The 21,547-nt window shown below is 38.5% G+C and overlaps 1 protein-coding gene across 2 annotated transcripts in view; it reads left to right on the forward strand.

The window, feature by feature from the left end:
- Window positions 1-14,331, forward strand: part of khdrbs3.S (KH domain containing, RNA binding, signal transduction associated 3 S homeolog) — a 109,439-nt gene extending 95,108 nt beyond the window's left edge. For both annotated transcript variants that reach the window (XR_005962329.1, XR_005962330.1), the window contains exon 11: window positions 13,911-14,331. The gene's annotated coding sequence lies outside the window, so the exon portion shown is untranslated. The remainder of the gene's footprint in view (window positions 1-13,910) is intronic.
- Window positions 14,332-21,547: the final 7,216 nt, after the last annotated feature.

The raw sequence follows: 21,547 nt of genomic DNA on the forward strand, positions 1-21,547 counted from the left end.
CCCTCAGTGACTTCTAATATCCTTATCATTTACAGTAGGGGGTACATTATCCCTTATAATACATGAGTGATACTCAGAGTTCCCTGTATAACTCAGCCTGCAGCCTTGTGCCTTTATATGGTCACAGAACAACTCCTCAGTGACTTCTAATATCCTTATCATTTACAGTAGGGGGTACATTATCCCTTATAATACATGAGTGATACTCAGAGTTCCCTGTATAACTCAGCCTGCAGCCTTGTGCCTTTATATGGTCACAGAACAACCCCTCAGTGACTTCTAATATCCTTATCATTTACAGTAGGGGGTACATTATCCCTTTTAATACATGAGTTATACTCAAGAGTTCCCCCGTATAACTCAGCCTTGTGTCTTTATATGGTCACAGAACCCTTCAGTAATGTCTAACATCCTTATCATTTACAGTAGGGGGTTCATTATCCCTTATAATACATGAGTGATACTCAGAGTTCCCTGTATAACTCAGCCTGCAGCCTTGTGTCTTTATATGGTCACAGAACAACCCCTCAGTGACTTCTAATATCCTTATCATTTACAGTAGGGGGTACATTATCCCTTTTAATACATGAGTTATACTCAAGAGTTCCCCCGTATAACTCAGCCTTGTGTCTTTATATGGTCACAGAACCCTTCAGTAATGTCTAACATCCTTATCATTTACAGTAGGGGGTACATTATCCCTTATAATACATGAGTGATACTCAGAGTTCCCTGTATAACTCAGCCTGCAGCCTTGTGCCTTTATATGGTCACAGAACAACCCCTCAGTGACTTCTAATATCCTTATCATTTACACTAGGGAGTGCATTATCCCTTATAATACATGACTGATTCTCCTTATAATTTTACTTGCAAAATTATAATGAGGCTATTACAAATGAATAATCAATTATAAGAATAGATTAATAGCTATATTATGGACAATAATTGTATTTGCTAAGAGATAACATAGCTAAGACAAAAAAAAATAAAAGTCAGAGGATATTCCTGCCATTAGTGTCTTCGATTTTGTTCCCGTTAAATAAATCAGTTGTGCCGTGGGGGCTCAGAGACCTCTGTATGTTTCCGTGCTTTAGTGATGCATAAAGGTATTTGACAAACTGTTATTGTTGAGTAGTTGTGGGCAGATTGCAGCTAAATTCCTTGGAGAATATTCTTCTTGGTAGATGAACAAGACGATAAAATGACTTTCCAAAATCTAAAAGGTTAAATGGAAAAATCTTGAATAGGATTTCCAGGTGTTTACTGATTTCTTGTTTGCTTCAAATTACAATGTTTCTCAACATCCGAGTCCAACATTATCCGAGGGTCCTCGCTCATAAAACATTAATCTCAAGAGATTTGGGTGGTGAGCCCAGATGGTTCAAATTAAGCGCATGCAATTTTTTCCCTAAATACTTATCTTTCTAAATATTTCTCTTAATCTGCCAATATCCATCCCAGTATTTTAGCCATATTTTTTTTTTTACATCTGTTCACTATAAATCCAATTGTGAGCTTTCACTTCCGACATTATTAGATAAAAGTATGACTTTAGAAATTGAGTGTCCTTAAAATCCTTGAAATTTCCCATGAGAAAGTCTGACTGTTACATTAACTTGTATTACACCGGTGAGATTTCTATTCCATTTTCCATTAGAACAGCAGTAATAATCATCACTTAAAAGCTTGTCGTTAACAGAGGCAAGAATAATATTCAGTGCACTCCAAATCAAGAGCAATGGTGTTTTTGTCTTTTTTTTATTTTATTGTTTTTTTATGGCTATAACAAAAATAAAAATTCTCTACACCAAGGAGTCCATTCCTCCTCCCTCCAAAAATGAGCACAAAATCATTTTCAATCTGAACGTAGATAGATACTCAGTAGATTAAACTGATCCATAAAAAGGAAACCCCTATATGAAACTGTCTACTAGGAGTCCTCCAAGATGGCCATCACAGCGGACCCTGGATCAGTTTTGTACTAAGCATGAATTTCAGTAATCCTATGTTTTGTTGTTTGCTAAGAAGATATTCAAACCTTTCTTGATGCCGTCTATTGTACCAACCAGTAAACCAGGGAGAGAAGCCCATAACTTCACATCGATCATGTCGCTTGAAAGTGGAGTCACCTTTCTTCTCAAGGGATTCCCTTGTGTAATCTTGAAGGCGTTCTTGATGAATAAGGCATCAAAGAGTTTATTATATATTTATACCTACTGTTGTGATCATATTCACCCTTGAAGTAGCTCTTGTGTAAACAATCTCAGACTGGCCAGTCCTTCTTAAAAACTGAGACCAACTTTTATCAACTTAATCACTTATGTCTGGTCTTGTTCCTTTAGTACAATGTAGACCAAAACTGCATATTCTACATGGGGCCTTGCCATTTCTTTTTTTTTTTAAAAACAAGACAATACCTAGGCTCGTTTTTTTTCCATCAAGAATTTTTGTACAACATGTAAATTCTTCTCCACAATGCTTGCTTCAAACTCTTCTGGAAGGGGTGCTCTATTTGGTACCCTTGCTGCTTTTAGAAGAGTATTAGTACCTCAAATTATATCCCAAATGGCACTCACACAACCGCAATGTGCATCCCAGCAAAGGACTTACTTGCCATTTTATGCTTAACAAGTGAGCAATATCCTTGCTACATAATGTTTGAAACAAAACTATGTGTAAGTGCCACTATCCCCTCATATTTTCCTGTAGACTTACTAGTACAGGAGAAAACTATGCTGATCATAATTTATAAAGCACCAACAAACATGCTCTTTCATGGTCACATTCCACACCAGCAGTGAACTGTCAGGCCATGCTCCAAGGTTCTTGTAAATGGACAAAGTAGGAGGCTATGTACTGTTCTAGAGTGATGCTACAATAAGAATACAATTATGTGTATGCAGGGAGCCCCCTGACTTGGATGAATTCTTGAGGAAGAACCATCCCATTGGTTATTTGAGCAGTTCTTTGTTTTTCTGTGCTGTGAAGCAACATCTCTATGCTCTTGGTATGGTAATGCCTTTTCACATCCTTATGTTCTCATGTCATAGGTTCCCAAGTTTATAAAAAACTGGGATTTCTTTGTTCAGGGGTTCTGACTCTTGGTGGGTTCATAATCATGAACAGGTCACTATTGCTACGTATAGGAAAAAACTGGTTGTACATCGGGAGACATATTTGACCAGAATAGTAGTTTTTGAACTTATTTTTTAGTCATCACTCAGTTTGCAAGTCTCTCAAACAATTATTATGGGCTTTCAGAATGTCATGAGGTGTGGCTATTCCATATGGATTATCCAGTAGGGGTAAAAAAGCAAGTCAGTGCAGTTTGACAAGTCACATAAGGAAACATTTCCTTTTAAGGCAACGCCAAAGTATCCCCTAAATGCTCATTGAGAGATGAATTCTGTCTGGTGTCAGACTGTACTCTGCGCTCTGTCCCGGATAAAACTGCAAAGTGGTGAAGCAACAGGTTATGAGCCACCCAAGTTACGGGCTGCCTAAGTTACAAGTCAGAAGTGGGGACATCTGTATGCCTCCCCTCATGAATACGACTGATTTGTTGGGTAGTACTGTACATGATCCCTGTAATAGTGTAAAATTGCATTTGGTCCATGGGGACATTTTGGGGAAATGACTGTCCATTGTCTTCTATAAGAAAAAAAGGGAGAACTTTGTATCTGGCCATAACAAGGTTTCCACTAGCCCACCTGAAACAACAGCAGTTCCAATTATGTAGAATTTTAGACTTGCGCATTCGCAGATTCAGCAATGAATCCATCTGGTTTCTCTGTTTACAGATGTTTTACAATTTACACAGTTGTTTAATGTGTTCTCCTTATTCTGCAAATGTGTGACTTTGTCATGTTGCAATGCTCTGCTTGGTACTGTATCTACATGAGTAGCTTTAGTGGGAGACACAAGGACATCTGATAAATTTGTACAGCAAAACCAATATGTAATATAATCATAAGGGGATATTAGACATTTGATTCCTTTTAAGTAGAAGAACCTTAATGACTTTAATACGATTGTATAAAATAACAATATTGTATAGGTTGTTTCCAAACTGCTGACTAATCCGATTCTAACTAGCCAGAGTCCTTATAGCTACACATTTGTATAATTAAGGAATGATGTATGGGAAGCCTCACAGGGTTCAATTCCTTACATTCTTACAAGTTTGCACTGCTCAGTTGTTGCAGATGAAAGGGAAAGTTATAGCATCCCTAATGCATTGGTAGACACTGGTCCCCCTGCAGGGAACCAACAAAAACACTGCACCCCCACATCTGATTTCCAAAGAAAAACTGCTCTTTGGTGCTTGTGGCTGCCATGTTTGACCTATTCAGGATCCTGGTGCCTAAAATTGCACTCTGTCCTTTAATTGTGACTGTGACCCCCTAGTTCTTACTGTGAATGTATTATTTGCCTAAAACGTGATAAACAGTGAGATATGTTTTTCTGAATTGAATTGCATCTCAAATTGAATCTCATCCATGATTTTTCACATGATAAACCTTTTTCTCATTGAATTGAATCCAGCTCATAATCTGGTAGATTCATTGTATTTGTTCAACCTTGCTGCGTCCACAATGTTTACTCTTTGGCAACTATATAAAATGTAAAAACGAGCCAGCACACACAAGCCTTGAGGAAAGCAAAATGGTTATACACATATATAGTGTCGTAGTTCTATAAAACCCATATAGGATACACCTCTCTGTGTGTATTGACCCAAATGGTCACTTTACAGGACACCCCTGTTTTCACCAAGTTTCCTTGGTGGAAGATGAATATACTGAGATAAAAGGCGTTCTCTACAACACAGAGGTGTCCTCTAAAGTGACCAATTGGATCAATACACAGAGACAGGTGTATCCTATATGATTTTATCATAGAAATATTACACTATATATAACTTCTTTACTTTTCTCACCTCCAGCCTTTGTGCAATGGACTGTTTTAAGGTTTTATATGATTTGGAACTTTGAAGGGACACAAGTCTGAGTCAGTATAGGATAGCTATTTTACCAGTACTTTGGCAACTATATAATTCTGGACTCTTTGGCAACTGTCTGGTTGTTTCAATGATTCCTATATACCAGGGGTCCCCAACCTTTTTTTACCCGTGAGCCACATTCAAATGTAAAAAGAGTTGGAGAGCAACACAAGCATGAAAAAAAGTCCCTGGAGTGACAAATAAGGGCAGGGATTGGCTATTGTTGGCCCCTATGTGGACTGGCGGCCTACAGGAGACTCTGTTTGGCAGTTAACCTGGTTTTAATACAACCAAAACTTGCCTTCAAGTCTGGAATTAAAAAATAAACTCCTGCTTTGAGGCCACTGAGAGCAATATCCAATTGGTTGGGGAGCAACATGTTGCTCACGAGCTACTGGTTGGGGATCACTGCTATATACTGTAAGTAGGAGCATTGAAGTGGTCAATTTTCAAGCAACGGGAAAATTAGAAACTGGTGCTGATTAAATTCAATCTGTGTGCAGAATAGATAATATTTAATGACTCTTTAGTGGTGCTCATGATATCCAGCACCAGATTCAAAAGACTCTTTGGATTGTAACATTTGTACAGTCATGAACACATTCCCTATTCTAGCATCAGTAGTAGGACAAAAGTCTCACTCATCAAACCAGCAGAGGACATGAGGAATATGTTTAACAATGGAAATCTTGAGATGAAAAATAAAAGTAAATAACAAAAGAGATGGAAAGGTCTTTTTTGACATTGGTTGCAAGAGTTATATTTTGGATATATTCTGGTTGAAACGGTGCCACACATTTCCTTTATTATACAGGGAATGTTGGCAAACTGGAATTTTTGTTTCCATAAATGATTCTTCATTAGAAATCTTACTCTGGCCAATCACTTCATCTCTCGGCTTCCTTTGGCCAGGAGACACTGCTTTTTGCTTGAAGGACATCCTGAGGCTTACGTACTGGCCTACATTATACCCCAAAAGCATACAAAATTGGAGACATAGTTTACTTCACACCAGAGGCATTCTCCAGGCTAATAATATAGTCATTAAAACAGCAAAGTAAAAGCTAAGCAAAGATTCCTCTGATGCCATTTCAAAAGTATGGTTATAGAAGAGATGACAGAACCTCTTCCAAACGCCTCTACTGCACCTCTCTTTTATTTAATCTTCTTTCCTATGATGTAGTTTAATGAGACTGCGAGACTATAGGCCTCTGCTTTGAAAGGATGAGTTTCCTGTTTTCTTTTGATGTAACTTGAAAGTCACCTTGTGCCATGTCACGTCCACTGCATTCATAAAAGTGTATTTATTCCATTGCTCAAGCAAATAATTGATCTGTGTTAATGCCTTTTAACTGCATTGCTTTCAAAACGTTTATAATGAAGCTTCATGCAATTAAAACTCCCACCGAAATGTCTAAAAACTTTGTTTGATTCGATTACAGACAGTTTTTCCTATTTCCCCTTTTTTGCAAATATTTTATTTACTACAGAAAGTTATTGTGTGTGTGAGGGTTTTGTTACTGCAATTTCGGAATCCAAGTTTTCCAAATTTCAAAATTTGGCCACTAAAGCCAGGTTTCTATAGAAGTCAATGCTAAATGTTTTTCAGCATTCAAGTTAGTATGTTTTATTTTGTTTTTCAAAGTTGTAAAAATTTAATGCAACAATATGATTGACTCCATGACTTAAAACAAATTTAAAAAGTATACAAAAGTATACTAGCATTCAAAAACCTCAGATTCAACAAATGAATTTATGAACATCCACATTTTTGCCACAATTTGAATGTTTTTGCACAAAAAAAATCACAAATTTGAATTATACTTTCAAAAACTCAAATGTTTGGTAATTATTGAGCACAAAAAAATACTTTTATATAAAACGTTGGAACTAAAAACTTGTGAGATCATATAGAAGTCAATAGGAATTGTCCTAGACAAAATTCAGCTAGTTTTTTTAATTTGAGATTTTTGAGTTTTGTTGAGCTTGATAATTGTAAAAATTGTTAAGTTGTGAGTTTATTCGAAGTAGAAAAAAACTCAAACCTCACATATTCAATTTTTGATAAATAAGCCCATTATTGTTTGAATTGCACTGCAAAATGAAATAATAGTAACTGAATTCTGCTTCTAGAAAGCTGGTTTATCAAAGGTTAAGACCTTTCCATAGCTTAATCTTAATACAAGGGAAAATATGCTTTCCTCACAGATCAAGATTTCCTTTAGTTGGCATATAAAAAATTGTATTCATTGGAAAATGTTTAATCCACTTACTCAAGAGCTCCTGAGTTGTGAGGCAATAATATTTTGCACAACTCAAGAAAACAATTCTCTTGTCCCTTTGTTCTGGAAAAATGTATTTGAGAAATACCTGAGATTGTGAAAATGTGAGACACAGTTTTCTGATTAATTGATCCTTCTGCTCGAGAGTTTGATAAGATTCCATTTATTTTTCCATAAAGTGACTTGTGAATACATAACATGTAATCTCCATGGCATATCCTAGTTTATATTTATATTTTCCATGTGAGACCAATGGGTTAAAGAAAAATTGCTGTAATTCCAATATGTATAATGGATTACACTCAACCTGGCAATCACAGACTGGCAAGTTTGACATGAGTTGTTATTAGCATGTTTTTGAAGGTTTGAGATACTTTGCATGTTATGTTTTGGAGAAAGGCAATATGAGTAAGAATAAGCATGGCTTTATGAAGGACATGTTTTACTTTTTGTGATGAATTAAGTAGGCAGTTGGACAGTGGGGGTTGCAGTAGGTCTAATTAGAAGTTTTCCAAAGCTTTTGATACAGTGCCTTATAAACATCTGTTGGTCTTGGTGATGTTGTTTGATAGAAAACTGACTGAAAGGTTGTATCGTTGGTACATTCTTTACTTGGAGTAGGGTTCTAGTGGGGTAACACAGAGTTATTAGGTCTTCTTTAATTGTTCATCAATGACTTGGGTAGCACATTGCAAACATGATATTTAAATTAGGTACGGCTATGGGATGGCTTATCTGGACACCTGATTTCAATATAAAACAGGACCATGTGTCTATATCTGTTACAAATTAATTCTATTAGGTTTATTTAGTGTTTTGATATTTTTTACTAGATTTAGGTATGGTTTTCTAAATCTGGGAAAAATCTGCATTTGAAAATCCAAGGTCCCAAGCATTCCAAATAATAGATTCTATACCTGTATGTTAAACACGTTTATTCTACTCACTCTTTAAATAATTTTAAAGTATATTAAAGGAGAACTAAACCTCTCCTAAGAAAGAGTCCCCAGCCATCATCTTTCATTCATCCCCCTTCACGCTTCTTCCCGCATAGTCCATTATTTTAAAAAGTGTAGCAGAAAGCCACACAATCGTCTCCATGCAGAGTAGAGCAGCGGAGCTCACGGTCGACATCGTCTGTATCTTTGGTTACGAACTGCCAGACTGCCGAGAGCTTTTTCGCACATGCGCAGTTGGAAATGTTTGGTATACGCATCTACTGTGCCGGAATGCTCCGGAAATAGCCAAGGGAACAAGACGATCTGAAGATACCGAAGATGGTGCCCGTGAGCACCGCTGCTCTACTCTGCATGGAGAGGTCTTTGCGACTTTCTGCAACACTTTTCAAAATAGTGGACTATGCGGCGAGGAAGAAAGGAGGTGGGTGAATGGGGGCTATTAGATGGGGACTCTCTTTAGGGGTGGCTTTATTTCACATTTAGTATGTTATAGAATGGCAAATTCTAAGCAACTTTTCAATTGGCCTTCATTTTTTTAATTTTTATAGTATTTGAACTATTTGCCTTCTTCTTCTGACTCTTTCCAGCTTTCAAATGGGGGTCACTGACCCCATCTAAAACACAAATGCTCTGTAAGGCTACAAAGGTATTGTTATTGCTACCTTTTTTTACTCGTCTTTCTATTCAGGCATCTCCTATTCATTCAATGGTCCTAGGGTAATTTTGAGCCTAGCAAACAGAATGCTGAAATTGCAAATTGGAGAGCCTCTGAATAAAAAGCTAAATAGCTCAAAGACCACAAATAATAAAAAATGAAAACCAATTGGAAATTGTCTCTAAATATCACTCTCTATATCATACTAAAAGCTAAAGGTGAACAACTCCTTCAAGTAAATGTAAGTGTTACGGTTTTGATTCCTAAACTGATCCATAGGGACCAGTTTTCTAGTATTGTTTAGTTAAAAATTATTTGCTGGGCTGCCTTTGCCTACACAATTTATAAAACTATAGCCCTACTTATACTACAGCAATAACATCTTTTTTGAAAGCCACAATCTTCTCATTTGTTCATATTCTCACAATTAAAGACTTTGGATTATATCAATTGTGCACATTCAACCAAGGAAATTATAAATGCTTGATTACCTTTATGTTGTTGCCATTAGAGTCTTCTCCAACTCTGATTTAATACTTGGTTACTGTTTGAATTTTCGGCTTTTTTAAAGAAGAAATGTAAATGATCAGTCAGGAGTTTCCTACACGAGATTCGGTTGTGGAACGTGAATTTTTTGTGTTGTATTATTTGCTTTTAAATGACAAGGTCTTTTGAGCTACTGACAATAAATACAAGAAGTGCTTTTGTAATTCTCGGTTACATTAAATGGGCACCCGTAATTCAGCAAAATTATGAAAGAAGAATGTTGGGAAGTTTTCTCTCTTGTTAATAAAGTGTTAGAAAGTTCTGAATGGCAGTAGAGTAGCTTTTTAGCTTCCCTGGGATTCTTTTTCATAATTGGACCATATTCTGGAGTTTCCTGATTTAGAACAGCTTTGCAGTGTGTTCACTTGTTCACAAGAACATCTTTCTTGTTAAGTCCACACTGGACCAATGGGCAGGGAAGACCTTTCATTGGAAGCAAATGAAAATCCTCAGTTCAGTAGGTAATGAGAATGGAGCAATTCTCTGTATTTGTTAAGCAAGGATGTGCATACAATTGGAGATAAACTTACATTAAATACAAAGCGTTCTCTAATAAATTCATGGCCTCCCGGAACAAAATGCTTTCGAAGTTTTAAATGAAACTATGAGCTCTGATAGAAAGGAAAACCATTAAGTAGATCTGTTTAAAAGAAAAGCATATACCACAGTTAATGATTCTTCCTGGGTATTGCCTTATGACTATGCCTTTCTACTAGTGATGTACAGGTCAACTTTTTGACACCCAATCCTAACCACCCCCATGTCCAACTTGACCCAGCGAGTCACCAATATTTCTAGACCTGCAATTGCCCCTTACACCTCAGATATCACAAAGGGGGCAGGGCAGGTGTGCGCCTATAAATACAGACTGCTGGAAACAGAAGCGGGGCAATATAAGGTTGCGATCAGGGTTCGCAGAAGGGAATGTTTGGCCAGAACCCATGAATGGATGTTTTCCTGAACCTGTCTGACCCCTGGGTTCTGTGGGTTTTTGGCTGCACCCCACATCATACTTCCTATTGTGCACTCCCTTTGGGCTGTGCTTGGCTTACTCAGGGCACACATATATCCTCTGCTGTAGATAACTTCAATAAACTAGCATTAGTGATGGGCGAATTTTGGGCGTTTTGTCAAAAAATTTCGAATCTCCAGCAAAATTTGCAAAACGGTGGAAAACTCACAAAACTGTGATGGCGTCTTGTTTTTGACGCCGGTGCAAATTTGCTGGCGTAAATGCATCGGTGTCCAAAAAAACTGATGCAGGCGTCCATTTTTTTGTGACGCCGGTGAATTTTCTCTGCGGTTTCTCAAATTTATTCGCCAGCGGCGAATCTTGGGAATTCGCTGCAAATTCGCACCTGCCAAATAAATTCGCCCATCACTAACTAGCATTATTGCAAATGCATTTTTACGCCACAATTTATAAGCACCCTATGTGTAGTGAACATTTTAAGGAATAGAAATGAAACAGCCGGCAAGGCATATCCATGGACATATCCAACATTAAACCTACAGTCTGCAAATGGTCCAAGAAATGGTGCAATAGGCAATTTTTCCCCCATGATTTTCCCCAGAAACCTTAATAATGGACACAGGTATGGGATCCATTAACGGGATACCAGAAAGCTCTGAATTTTCGGGAAGGCTGTCTCCCATAGACTCCATATTATCCAAATAATCAAAATTTTTTAAAATGTTTCCTTTTTTTAAATTTTTCTCTGTAATAAAAAAATAGTACAGGTATGGGACCCATTAACGGGGTGTCTCCCATAGACTCCATTTTGAAAAATGATTCCTTTTTCTGTGTAATAATAAAACATCAGCTTGTACTTGATCCCAACTAAGATATAATTAATCCTTATTGGAAGCAAATCCAACCTATTGTGTTTATTTAACATTTAATCCAATTTTTTATTTGTTATTTACATGATTTTCTAATAGACTTAAGGTATGAAGATCCAAATTATGAAAAGATTTGTTATCTGGAAAACCCCAGGTCCCAAACATTCTGGATAACAGGCTCCATACCTGTATCTTGATCCCAACTAATATATAATTAATCCTTATTGGAAGCAAAACCAGCCTATTGGGTTTATTTCATGTTTATATGATTTTCTAGTAGACTTAAGGCAGGGCCTTTTTTTTACCTGTGAGCCACATCAAATGTAAAAAAAAGTTGGAGAGCAACATAAGCAGGCAAAAAGTTCCTGGGGATGCCAAATATAGGCTATGATTGGCTATTGGCTGCTTCTTCTTGAACTGGCAGCCTATAGGAAGCTCTGTTTGGCATTACACCTGTTTTTTATGCACTCCAGCTTGCCCTTTAGCCAGCAATTCAAAGAGAAGCACCTGTTTTGAAGCCAAAGGAAGCAACATCCAAAGGGTCTGAGAGCAACATGTTTCCCACAAGCCACTGGTTGGGGATCCAAATATGAAGATCCAAATAACAGAAAGATCTGTTATCCAGGAACCCCCAGATCCCGAGCATTCTGGATAACAGGTCTCCTACCTGTATTTGTGTCTGTGCAAAATATGCAGCCATCCAATAGGCCCTAAAATATTCCCCCAAAATTTGATAATTCTTTCACTCCATCTGTTTATTGTAACCATAAGGGTAGGACTACACAGACGTTTTTGTCGTGATCCGACGCGCTGCGACAAAACGCCGACGACAAATCAAATACGACAAAAATAAGGTAAGTGAATGCATTGTCGGATGAAGTCGCAGCGTTGATCCGACGCAACACGACTTTCGGAAGGAGACGCTGCGTCTGAATCCTACAGTCGTGTCGCGCTGGATCAACGATGCAACTTCATCCGACATTTCTATCTCTTTCTTTATTTCAGTCGCATGCGATTTGTAGCCGGCGTTTTGTCGCAGCACTTCGGGTCGCACCGAAAACATCTGTGTAGTCCTACTCTAAAATGAACTAATTTGTCCCACTCTAACAGCATGTCCTGTTTTTTCCTGTAACCAAGAAGCTGTGAGAACAAGTTTTGCTTCCAAAAGCAACAGCTGTACAACTGCAGCCTTGTTCCGCGATATTCCCTCCTTACTCCGCATTTACTGCAAGTGGAAGTTTATCTTAACTTGCAATAGAAAGGAAAAGCTGGTGTTAATGATATCTTGTATTAGATAAAACTCCGTTGCCCTTACATGTGAGTTAACATCACAGACTCTGATTACAGAAATAATGTACTGGACAAAACCACATGGTAAATCACTTCTGGTGTGAAAATAGTGGAAAATGCGGAGTAAATACAAATACGAGGGTGGGTTCAAGAAAGCTCAGAATCACAAGAAGTCCATCTCTCATAAGTGCTGGACTGGAGGGTTTGAGGCCCACAGGCTTCTGCCAAAGGGCTCCTCACACCCCACCCCCATGGCCCAAGGCCCAGCTGCAACCCCCCCCCTCTGGGTCTCCTGCCCCAGTGGACAACCCCCCTCTGACACCCCCATGTACCTGTTCTCTTGGTGTGACCATGATCAGGGCCGGGGGGGGAGGTCAAGGTGTGGGATCTCAGACAGGAGTAAGTTTGGGTTGGCAGGGCCCACTGGATTGTTTCCCAGAGTCCTGCCAGCCCAGTCCAACCCTGACTCCCATAGATTTATCCAAATATTCCAGATTTTTAAAATGAATTTCCTTTTTCTGTGTAATAATAAAACAGTTGCTTGTACTTGATCCCAACTCAGATAAAATTAATCAAAGAATTCCAAAGCAAATCAAAACAATTCCATTGGGTTTATTTGATGTTTAAACAGACTAAGGGGGTTAGTTATCAAGGTCCGAATTTATCGGAGTATTTCTAAGTTAGGAATCCAAGCAATTCCGATTGCCCGAATGGACCTTATTTATGAAGAAAAAAGCCAGAAAAAATAGGGTTGGGCAAACTTCTGAGCTTTCCCCAAAAACTCAGAATTGTTTGTGGTTTCTGCGCAAAAAAACTCAGAAATCTCGAAAAATTCTTAGTTTTTTTTTCTCCAAAAACCACAAATTAATCAAGGTTCGGATATTAGGACCTTGATAAATAACCCCCTAGAAGTATGCACCCTGTTTCCAAATTATGGAAATACCCCTTATCCAGAAAACCACAGGTCACAAGCCTTCTGGATAACTGGTCCCATACCTGTACTTCTTTTCAAGCAACCACATCTTTTTACACCAGATATTTACTTTAACCTTGGCTTTAATATGGAATATTTCGGAGCCATTAATATGGGTTGCTGTAAAGTATGGCAGATATAAGCTGCGTAAATCCATGTTGGTGACAATAAAACTCAATATTTTCGAATGTTTAAATGTTTTTAAGCTTAAGGGATATTGATCCACATCCTGGAAAGACCCCTTAGCTGTAATACATACGCCTCAAGCATTTTGGTTACATTATCCAATATTGAATGTTTTACAACATCTGGAGGGTGGTTTTGACTATTTATAATTTTCGTTTTTCCTTTTATGTAGGGATTATTCATTGAACGCACTGTCGTTATCGGAAAGAATGAAGAACTCACCCATGTGCTTAAGACGCAATCGCCGCTTGAAAGAAAATTCATCTTGAAAGGATTCATAGAGAATTATGTTGTTTGTAACCTCATCTATATTCACCAAAGTTATGGACAGTTATAAAAGCCTTAGCCTAGTCCTATCAGGGCATCAACCCTGTACCCATCATGCACTAAATGTTTACTTTCTTTCAGTTGACAGTCATTAATTGGATATACTCAATAGAGGTCACTTGAGATTGGGAAGGCACCCTGCATCCTACCTTCTTACCTAAATAAATTGCCACAAGTCTCTGCTAGTAATGGCGAATCTGTCCCGTTTCGCCAAAAAATTTGCGAAACTGAGAAAAATTTGTGAAACCCATTGAAGTCAATGGGTTTCAATGGACGCGCAATTTTTACACGTGCAACTTTTTTGTCCAAATGCATTAAAGTCAATGGGCGTCAAAATTATTTTGACAAGCAACAATTTTTGCACAAGTGACTTTTTTGTTCTATTGATTTTTTTTGCCAGTGAATTTTCACATCAGTTTCTCAAAATAATTCCCAGTTGGCGAAATGTGGAAATTCGCCACAGATCTATGCCTGGTGAATAAATTCGCCCATCACTAGTCTCTGCATTCTATCTTGGAGCACAGAGATCCGAGGCCACCTCTGCATGAATATGGGTGTCCCACCTGCAGTCCCCTACCCATGCACCAATGCAAAAGTGCTCTCTGCTTGAACACTGAAGGGTGTGTTCTTGTTGGCCCCTTTGTGTTTTTTCACTTCTGCCTGGGGTCTTCATAAATGACCCTTACTATGGTTGTTAACTATGACTAGTGCAGGGCATGAAAGGTGTCCGGCTTTACTTACACTATTATAAAGGGCGTTGAAACCTTTTAATAAAATAATGGACAGTTTTATTGACTGAGGTCCAGTTTGTGCCGGCTCATGTTTTGCAAAAATTGTCTGGTGTTTCTCCTCAAGCTGAAGGTCTTGGGCATGAGCACTTGGATCCCCCCGCCCACCATGGGATTTGGTGTTCTGATAACCTGGCTCTTTTTCTTTTTTATAAGCCTTATTTGGCTGTTCACCTTTGTGGACAGCTGGGAAAATGTTCAAAAATGATCATGGCCAGGAAAATGGAGCAGCCCAAGGACAATTCTAGCTGCTGCCTCCACCACCACTTGATCCTGATGAATCAACTAGTAAAAGGCCTGAAATGCAGCACACAAACTCATTGTAGGGAAAATGAGCCTGCCCAACTTGGTATATAGGGTTACCAGCCAAGGATAAGACATTCAATGCTGTATAGGTTTTGTTACTACTACGGGGCTAGAGATTGTGATTTATTAGTTGGTAATTAATAATTATACTGTCTATTTATGTATATATAACCTAATGCCCATGTTAAAAAGTGTAATATTCATAGATACGCACTATGTGTGTATCGTTCTATCCATTGCCTTTCCCTTCCCTGTGTCCAACAGAATAACAAGGGTAGAGAACCATGACAAATTGCTTGTGGAAAATAGTACATACAAAATCAAGGTCACTTAGTTCCTTAGTCATTTGTTCACACATGTCTGAATTATTACTTTCTACCGTCCTGTTTCTATGGGGTTTTTTATCCTCTTTGAAAAGGGTTTATTGTCCATAAAAAAAAATCTTTTTTTGGTGTTTTTCAGCTAATAAAAATTGAATATTTCTTCTCACCTTGCAAACACAACTGATTTATTTTATCCCTAGGAGAAAAAAAAATCCTCTTTCAATAAAATGCATGTGATTTAATCAAAGCCGGTAGAAATCAGGGCATTTGATGTGCTCCAGTCCTCTCATGTGCTCTCACTGCAGAAATAAAATTCTCAAGGACCAAGTCGTTGTATTGGGTTTTGAAGTTGAAGCAAGCTAAATCTTTTTTATTCGAGGAAAATTGGACCTATTTCGGTAAAATGCATTTCTCAAAAATTACTATGGGTAAGAGCCTTCTTCAAACAAATAATATTGACATACCTCTCCGGCTATACACATACAGTTGGAAGGCAGGTGCTGAAATAAGACAAAAACTATTTACAAAAAAGGCATTCAGTGTCTGAAATAATGAAGGTTGGGGGTAAACTTACCCAAATAAATAAGGGGTCCAAGTGCTCAAGCCTCAGACCTTCAGGGAGGCAAAATAGAGAAAGGCTGGCACAATCCGGACCACACAAGTTGATGCAGTAAAAAAGTATTTATTAGGCAAAAAACATAACAGCAAAGAGCCTTACACATTTCGTGCATATTTAAACAAAAAAGAACCAATCGCCATCATGTATTGAACTGCCAAATGGAAAAAAAATTGGAAAACTTTTTATGTTATGTCTGTTGAGCCTATGATTAAGTGCCTCTAGGCATGAAACGCGTAAGTCTCTTTTGCTGTGATGTTTTTTGCCTAATAAATGCTTTTTTACTGCATCAACTTGTGGAGTTTGGTCCGGATTGTGCCAGCCTTTTTCTATTTTGCAGGTACTGTAGGAATTGTAGGAGGTGGATCGGCCAACCGTGCACCCAGAACTGCTTGTTTAATAGAAAAGATGGGGTCGTAGAGTACATTGATACAGTAACTATATAGCCTAGCTTGCAGCCATATGTTATTGATCCTGTTTCATTGGTGCATAATATTAGAACAATGGGTCAGACCCAACATATTCATTTGTAAGGTCAGGTATTAAAAAATGACCTTAATCTACTCAATCTTCAAGGGATAATTGTTTGAATACTGGAGAATCTCTAGACCAGAATAAATGTGTGGTGTGTCTCTTGGCCTTCTCCCTGCAATGGAGAGATCCGATTGCAGCCCTGTATGGGGAAGTAGAACTAGAGACAAAATGTGGACCTCATTTATCAAAATCCAAAAAGTTCTGATAATTTTCGGTAAAAAAGTCAGACCAAATCCACACTGATTTTTTTCCCCCTTATTTATCAATACATTTTCCTGAAAATTTTCTGTGTGGGAAAAAACGAGGAAAAAAATCGTAATAAAAAATGTATTGTACAAATTTTTCTGATTTTCCGTCCGAAAACTCTGATTATTTCACGAAATCCAGCGTAGATTAGGATATCTTCCGGACTTCTCCCTTTGACTTATATACAACCTCGGCAGGTCTGAAATGCTGGATTTTCTGATTTTTTTATACCTTGGGGTATAATAGATCCCAAAAAATTCAAGTTTTTTTTCCCCCATTCAATTCAAATTTTATATTAAAAAAAACTCAAAGTGCCACCCATGGCTTAGACTGGTCAAGGTTTAGGGTGTCAATGATGTCCCAGAAGTCAGGTCAAGCTGCAATGCCTCAAAGTAGGAGGGACATCCAAAAGCAAATATTTCACACAATTCAGCAACCTTTGTGTGACTTTTCCAAGACAATTCCTGATGAGTTTTTAAGCACAATTCCAGAAAAACAGAGACGATTAGAGAGCCCAACATAGTATCTACGGAATGTCTGTTGTGTTTTGGGCATCAGTCATTCCACTGGTACATTTGTTGAATGAGTCATCTCCCAGAAATGGTCAGTCATCCCTAATCAACAGAAATCTCTTACAGAGCACTAATGTATGTAGATGATATGTGATGTTAAATAACCACCAACTAGATAGTATAGGGGTATAACATTTGTAAAGGCCCTTAATGTTAAAGGACAACTTATCCTTGCATTTTCTGCAGAACTGTGCTGTGCTGGCATTGCTTTATGGGATCTCTCTGTACAGACTATGAACAAACTTAGGGGCTGTTCCTGCTGAATTGTGCTTAGTACAGGGGAATACCTATGCAGCCATAGTTTTATGGGATCTCTCTGTACAGACTATGAGCAAACTTAGGGGACTGTTCCTGCTGAATTGTGCTTAGTACAGGGGAATACCTATGCTGCCATAGTTTTATGGGATCTCTCTGTACAGACTATGAACAAACTTAGGGGACTGTTCCTGCTGAATTGTGCTTAGTACAGGGAATACCTATGCTGCCATAGTTTTATGGGATCTCTCTGTACAGACTATGAGCAAACTTAGGGACTGTTCCTGCTGAATTGTGCTTAGTACAGGGGAATACCTATGCTGTCATAGTTTTATGGGATCTCTCTGTACAGACTATGAGCAAACTTAGGGGACTGTTCCTGCTGAATTGTGCTTAGTACAGGGAATACCTATGCTGCCATAGTTTTATGGGATCTCTCTGTACAGACTATGAGCAAACTTAGGGACTGTTCCTGCTGAATTGTGCTTAGTACAGGGAATACCTATGCTGCCATAGTTTTATGGGATCTCTCTGTACAGACTATGAACAAACTTAGGGGCTGTTCCTGCTGAATTGTGCTTAGTACAGAGGAATACCTATGCTGCCATAGTTTTATGGGATCTCTCTGTACAGACTATGAGCAAACTTAGGGGACTGTTCCTGCTGAATTGTGCTTAGTACAGGGTAAAACGTGCTGGCACAGTTGTAATATCTTTTACAACTTCTATTTCTTTCTTTAAACTAGATTGGAACAGAGTAGGAGGCCTGTGGGAGCAACTGAACGAATTGTGGTATAACAAGAGTTATTGTACGAAAAAAAGCAATAGTTAAAGAATTTCATTAAAAAAAATCCGTAGAGATAATAAAAAAAAGAATGTACAGAGACTTGTTAAACAAAACAACATCTTTAGTAGGTAATGCAATACAAGGTGTAGTTCTAGTAACCCATAGCAACCGATCCACTTACATCATTTACTGGTCCTCCTGTTTGAAATAAACATCTGTGTGCGACACAAGCTTTGTGTGTATCATAACAACCTGTAGCCTCACACTCACAGCCCTGGATAATGTGACTGACTGTTGCTACAACGTCGCTTTTTTAAATGGAAAGTAAAAGAAAAGCAAAGAACCTCAGTGACCCTGGCAGTGAAAAGGGGGCATGACTGCTTGTGCCGGATGCTTGAACTATAAATCATTATATTTTGTACCGCACTCAGTACACAAAGGGTCAGGTCTCCAATTTGATTTGAGTTTCTCGATTTAACCTTCCTAATGGGCAGAAACCACTGCAGGTTCCACTCTCTCATGTGCCGCTCCCAGAAGGCATCGTTATCCAAATCATTGATTTCCCCCTGATTGTTTGTGAACATCGCTGCACATTTAACAAGCCTTTTGGGAGCCCTTTTTAATTACACGTTCCGTCTCATTAAAATTATTATCTTTTAAGCTTTGCCTTTATGCTCTTTTGGTGCCATTGATGCTTCTCATTAAAAGGGACAAATTTAAAGCAAAAGAAACATAATGTCTCTGTTTCTGCTAATGTTCCAAAAATAAGTATCTTGGCTTAGCTAACTGCGCATCTTCAGTGTAACGTTCACAGCGGGAAGCCGATGTAACGGGAGTTAAATTCACACTTGATTGCGTGTGGTGGAAGCCCAGGGAAAAAGCCACAAATACTTGAAGCAGGCTTGGTGAAATATACAGGATTTAATGGAACTGAAGCAAAACAGGAGCAGGTCAAAAATAAAGTCTTTACCAGGCAGGCAATGAAAAGCTGGAACAAAAACACAGGAACAAGATTCAGGAACTTGGAACAGATTCAGGAACAAGGTTCAGGAACAAAAAAATTACATTCAGATACAAAACCAAACACATTCAATGACTCAGCCCTGAGCAAGGCTCAGGGTGTGGTTTATAAAGGGCAATTGATTAGGGAATAGGAGACACATGAGGGTAAATGAGGTGGGTGGAAAACATACTGGAAACAGACAAAATACAGGATCACAAGATCAGGACCAGCCCCAAGCGCCTCCAGTGGCTCACTCAGTAAGTGCACCAACTGTGCACTGAAAGTCTAGCGACCCCAGCCCCAAGTGTTCAAATCCCAGAAGTTCCTTACATTCAGCTTCTGAATAAAATGTATTGTGGATTACTTCAAGGCTGTCCTGCTTATTAGGGTGTGCTGGAAATATCTGGTGTCTTTGCATATTGTACATAGAGCCTATCTGTATATTTGTGCGTATCTGTAAAAAAAAAGTTAGGGTTATAGGGAAACTCATTCATGGTCCCAGAGTCCACAATTACATGAAAAATAATTACTTGTTCAGTTTCACCATCTTGCTACTAACCAGATATACAGATATGGGAGTTGACACAAAAAAATATTGATTTCCAGATCCAAATAGGTTGCTTTAAAGGAGAATTCAACCCTAACGCTAAAAAACCCTACCCCTCTACCCTACATAGACCTTCCTCCCCCCAGCCTAAGTGTTAACCTTGGCAAATGCCCCAACGTTTACTTACCCCCGGTGCAGATTAAGGTATCGGAGCTCACAGGCGCCATCTTCCTTCTCTTCGGAATTCGACTTGTGCTTCACAGTTGTTGCGAGACAGAACATTGCTCATGCGCCAACATGCCAATCTCATTCCGAAGATTTCTGAAGAAAAGAAGATGGCGTCCGTGATGCCTGAATCTGCACCGAGGGCATATGGGCATCATCTTTGCAAGACCAAGACTACGCACATGCTCAGTGTGATCTGGGCTTCAGTTGGGAGGTTAAGCTCCAGGAGTTTTATAAATTATCAAAACAGCACAAGTCAAATAATATCTGCCATTGAAGCCGATACAGCAAGACTAATTAATAATCAGAAAATACAGACTGCACTGGGTCTGCGGATACGAATCTCTACACAACATCAGCTGCTTCATAGGGAAAGTTAGGGACAGAGGTTTCTAGCTGCAGCTGTCAGAGCAAGTTAAACGAATGGGGAATTTCACTGCAGTCAGGTTTATTATAAAAACAGTAAACATTTTTTAACTCAACTATATTGGAGATAGGTTTTTTTAAAAAAAATGGGATTTTATTTTTTTTTTGCGTTTCGCGTTGCGTTTATTTATTAAGGTTCAAATTGGAAATTCAAATTTTCAAGTTGGATTTCTGGTCTGAAACTCACAAATTCCAATTTGAATTTGACTATTCACCACCTGAAAGCTGCTGAGTTCATGTAGAAGTCAATGGCAGAGGTCTCGTGACCATTTAACGATGTTAATCCTGACAGTCAAGCTTTTTTCAGAGAAAAAACTTTATTCGAGTTTGATTCGAGTTTTCGGGTCGGTAATATTAGTTCTAGTTTTAGACGTACAAATTCATACGAATGAAATTCGACCTTTGATAAATGAGCCTCTTAGTACCATAATATTATCACGACTGTCAACCACATAAAATACTCATGAACCACTGGTTGGGGGGTCAGTGATTTATATCAGCGAATGTAGTTATCCATCTGCCCTGTCTCATTGGTTGGTTTATCCACATGTCTACTCGGCAGTTTCTCCACCAATTCAGACGTGGTTCACAAACAACTAGTTGTGGTTATGTAAGCATTTGTTGGTGGTCCGTCAAGCCCATTGCACTGCCATTTAAGATCATCTAGATTGGGGGTCCCCAACTTTTTTCACCCGTGAGCAACATTCAGATATAAAGAGAGTTGGGGTGCAAAATAAGTACTGTGATTGGTTATTGGGTAGCCCATGTGTGGACTGGAAGCCTACAGGAGACTCTGTTTGGCAGTACAACTGGTTTTTATTCAACCAAAACTTGCCTCCAAGCCAAGAATTCAAA

The sequence above is a fragment of the Xenopus laevis genome, chromosome 6S (assembly GCF_017654675.1).
Source record: "Xenopus laevis strain J_2021 chromosome 6S, Xenopus_laevis_v10.1, whole genome shotgun sequence".
Classification (NCBI taxonomy): Eukaryota; Metazoa; Chordata; class Amphibia; order Anura; family Pipidae; genus Xenopus; species Xenopus laevis.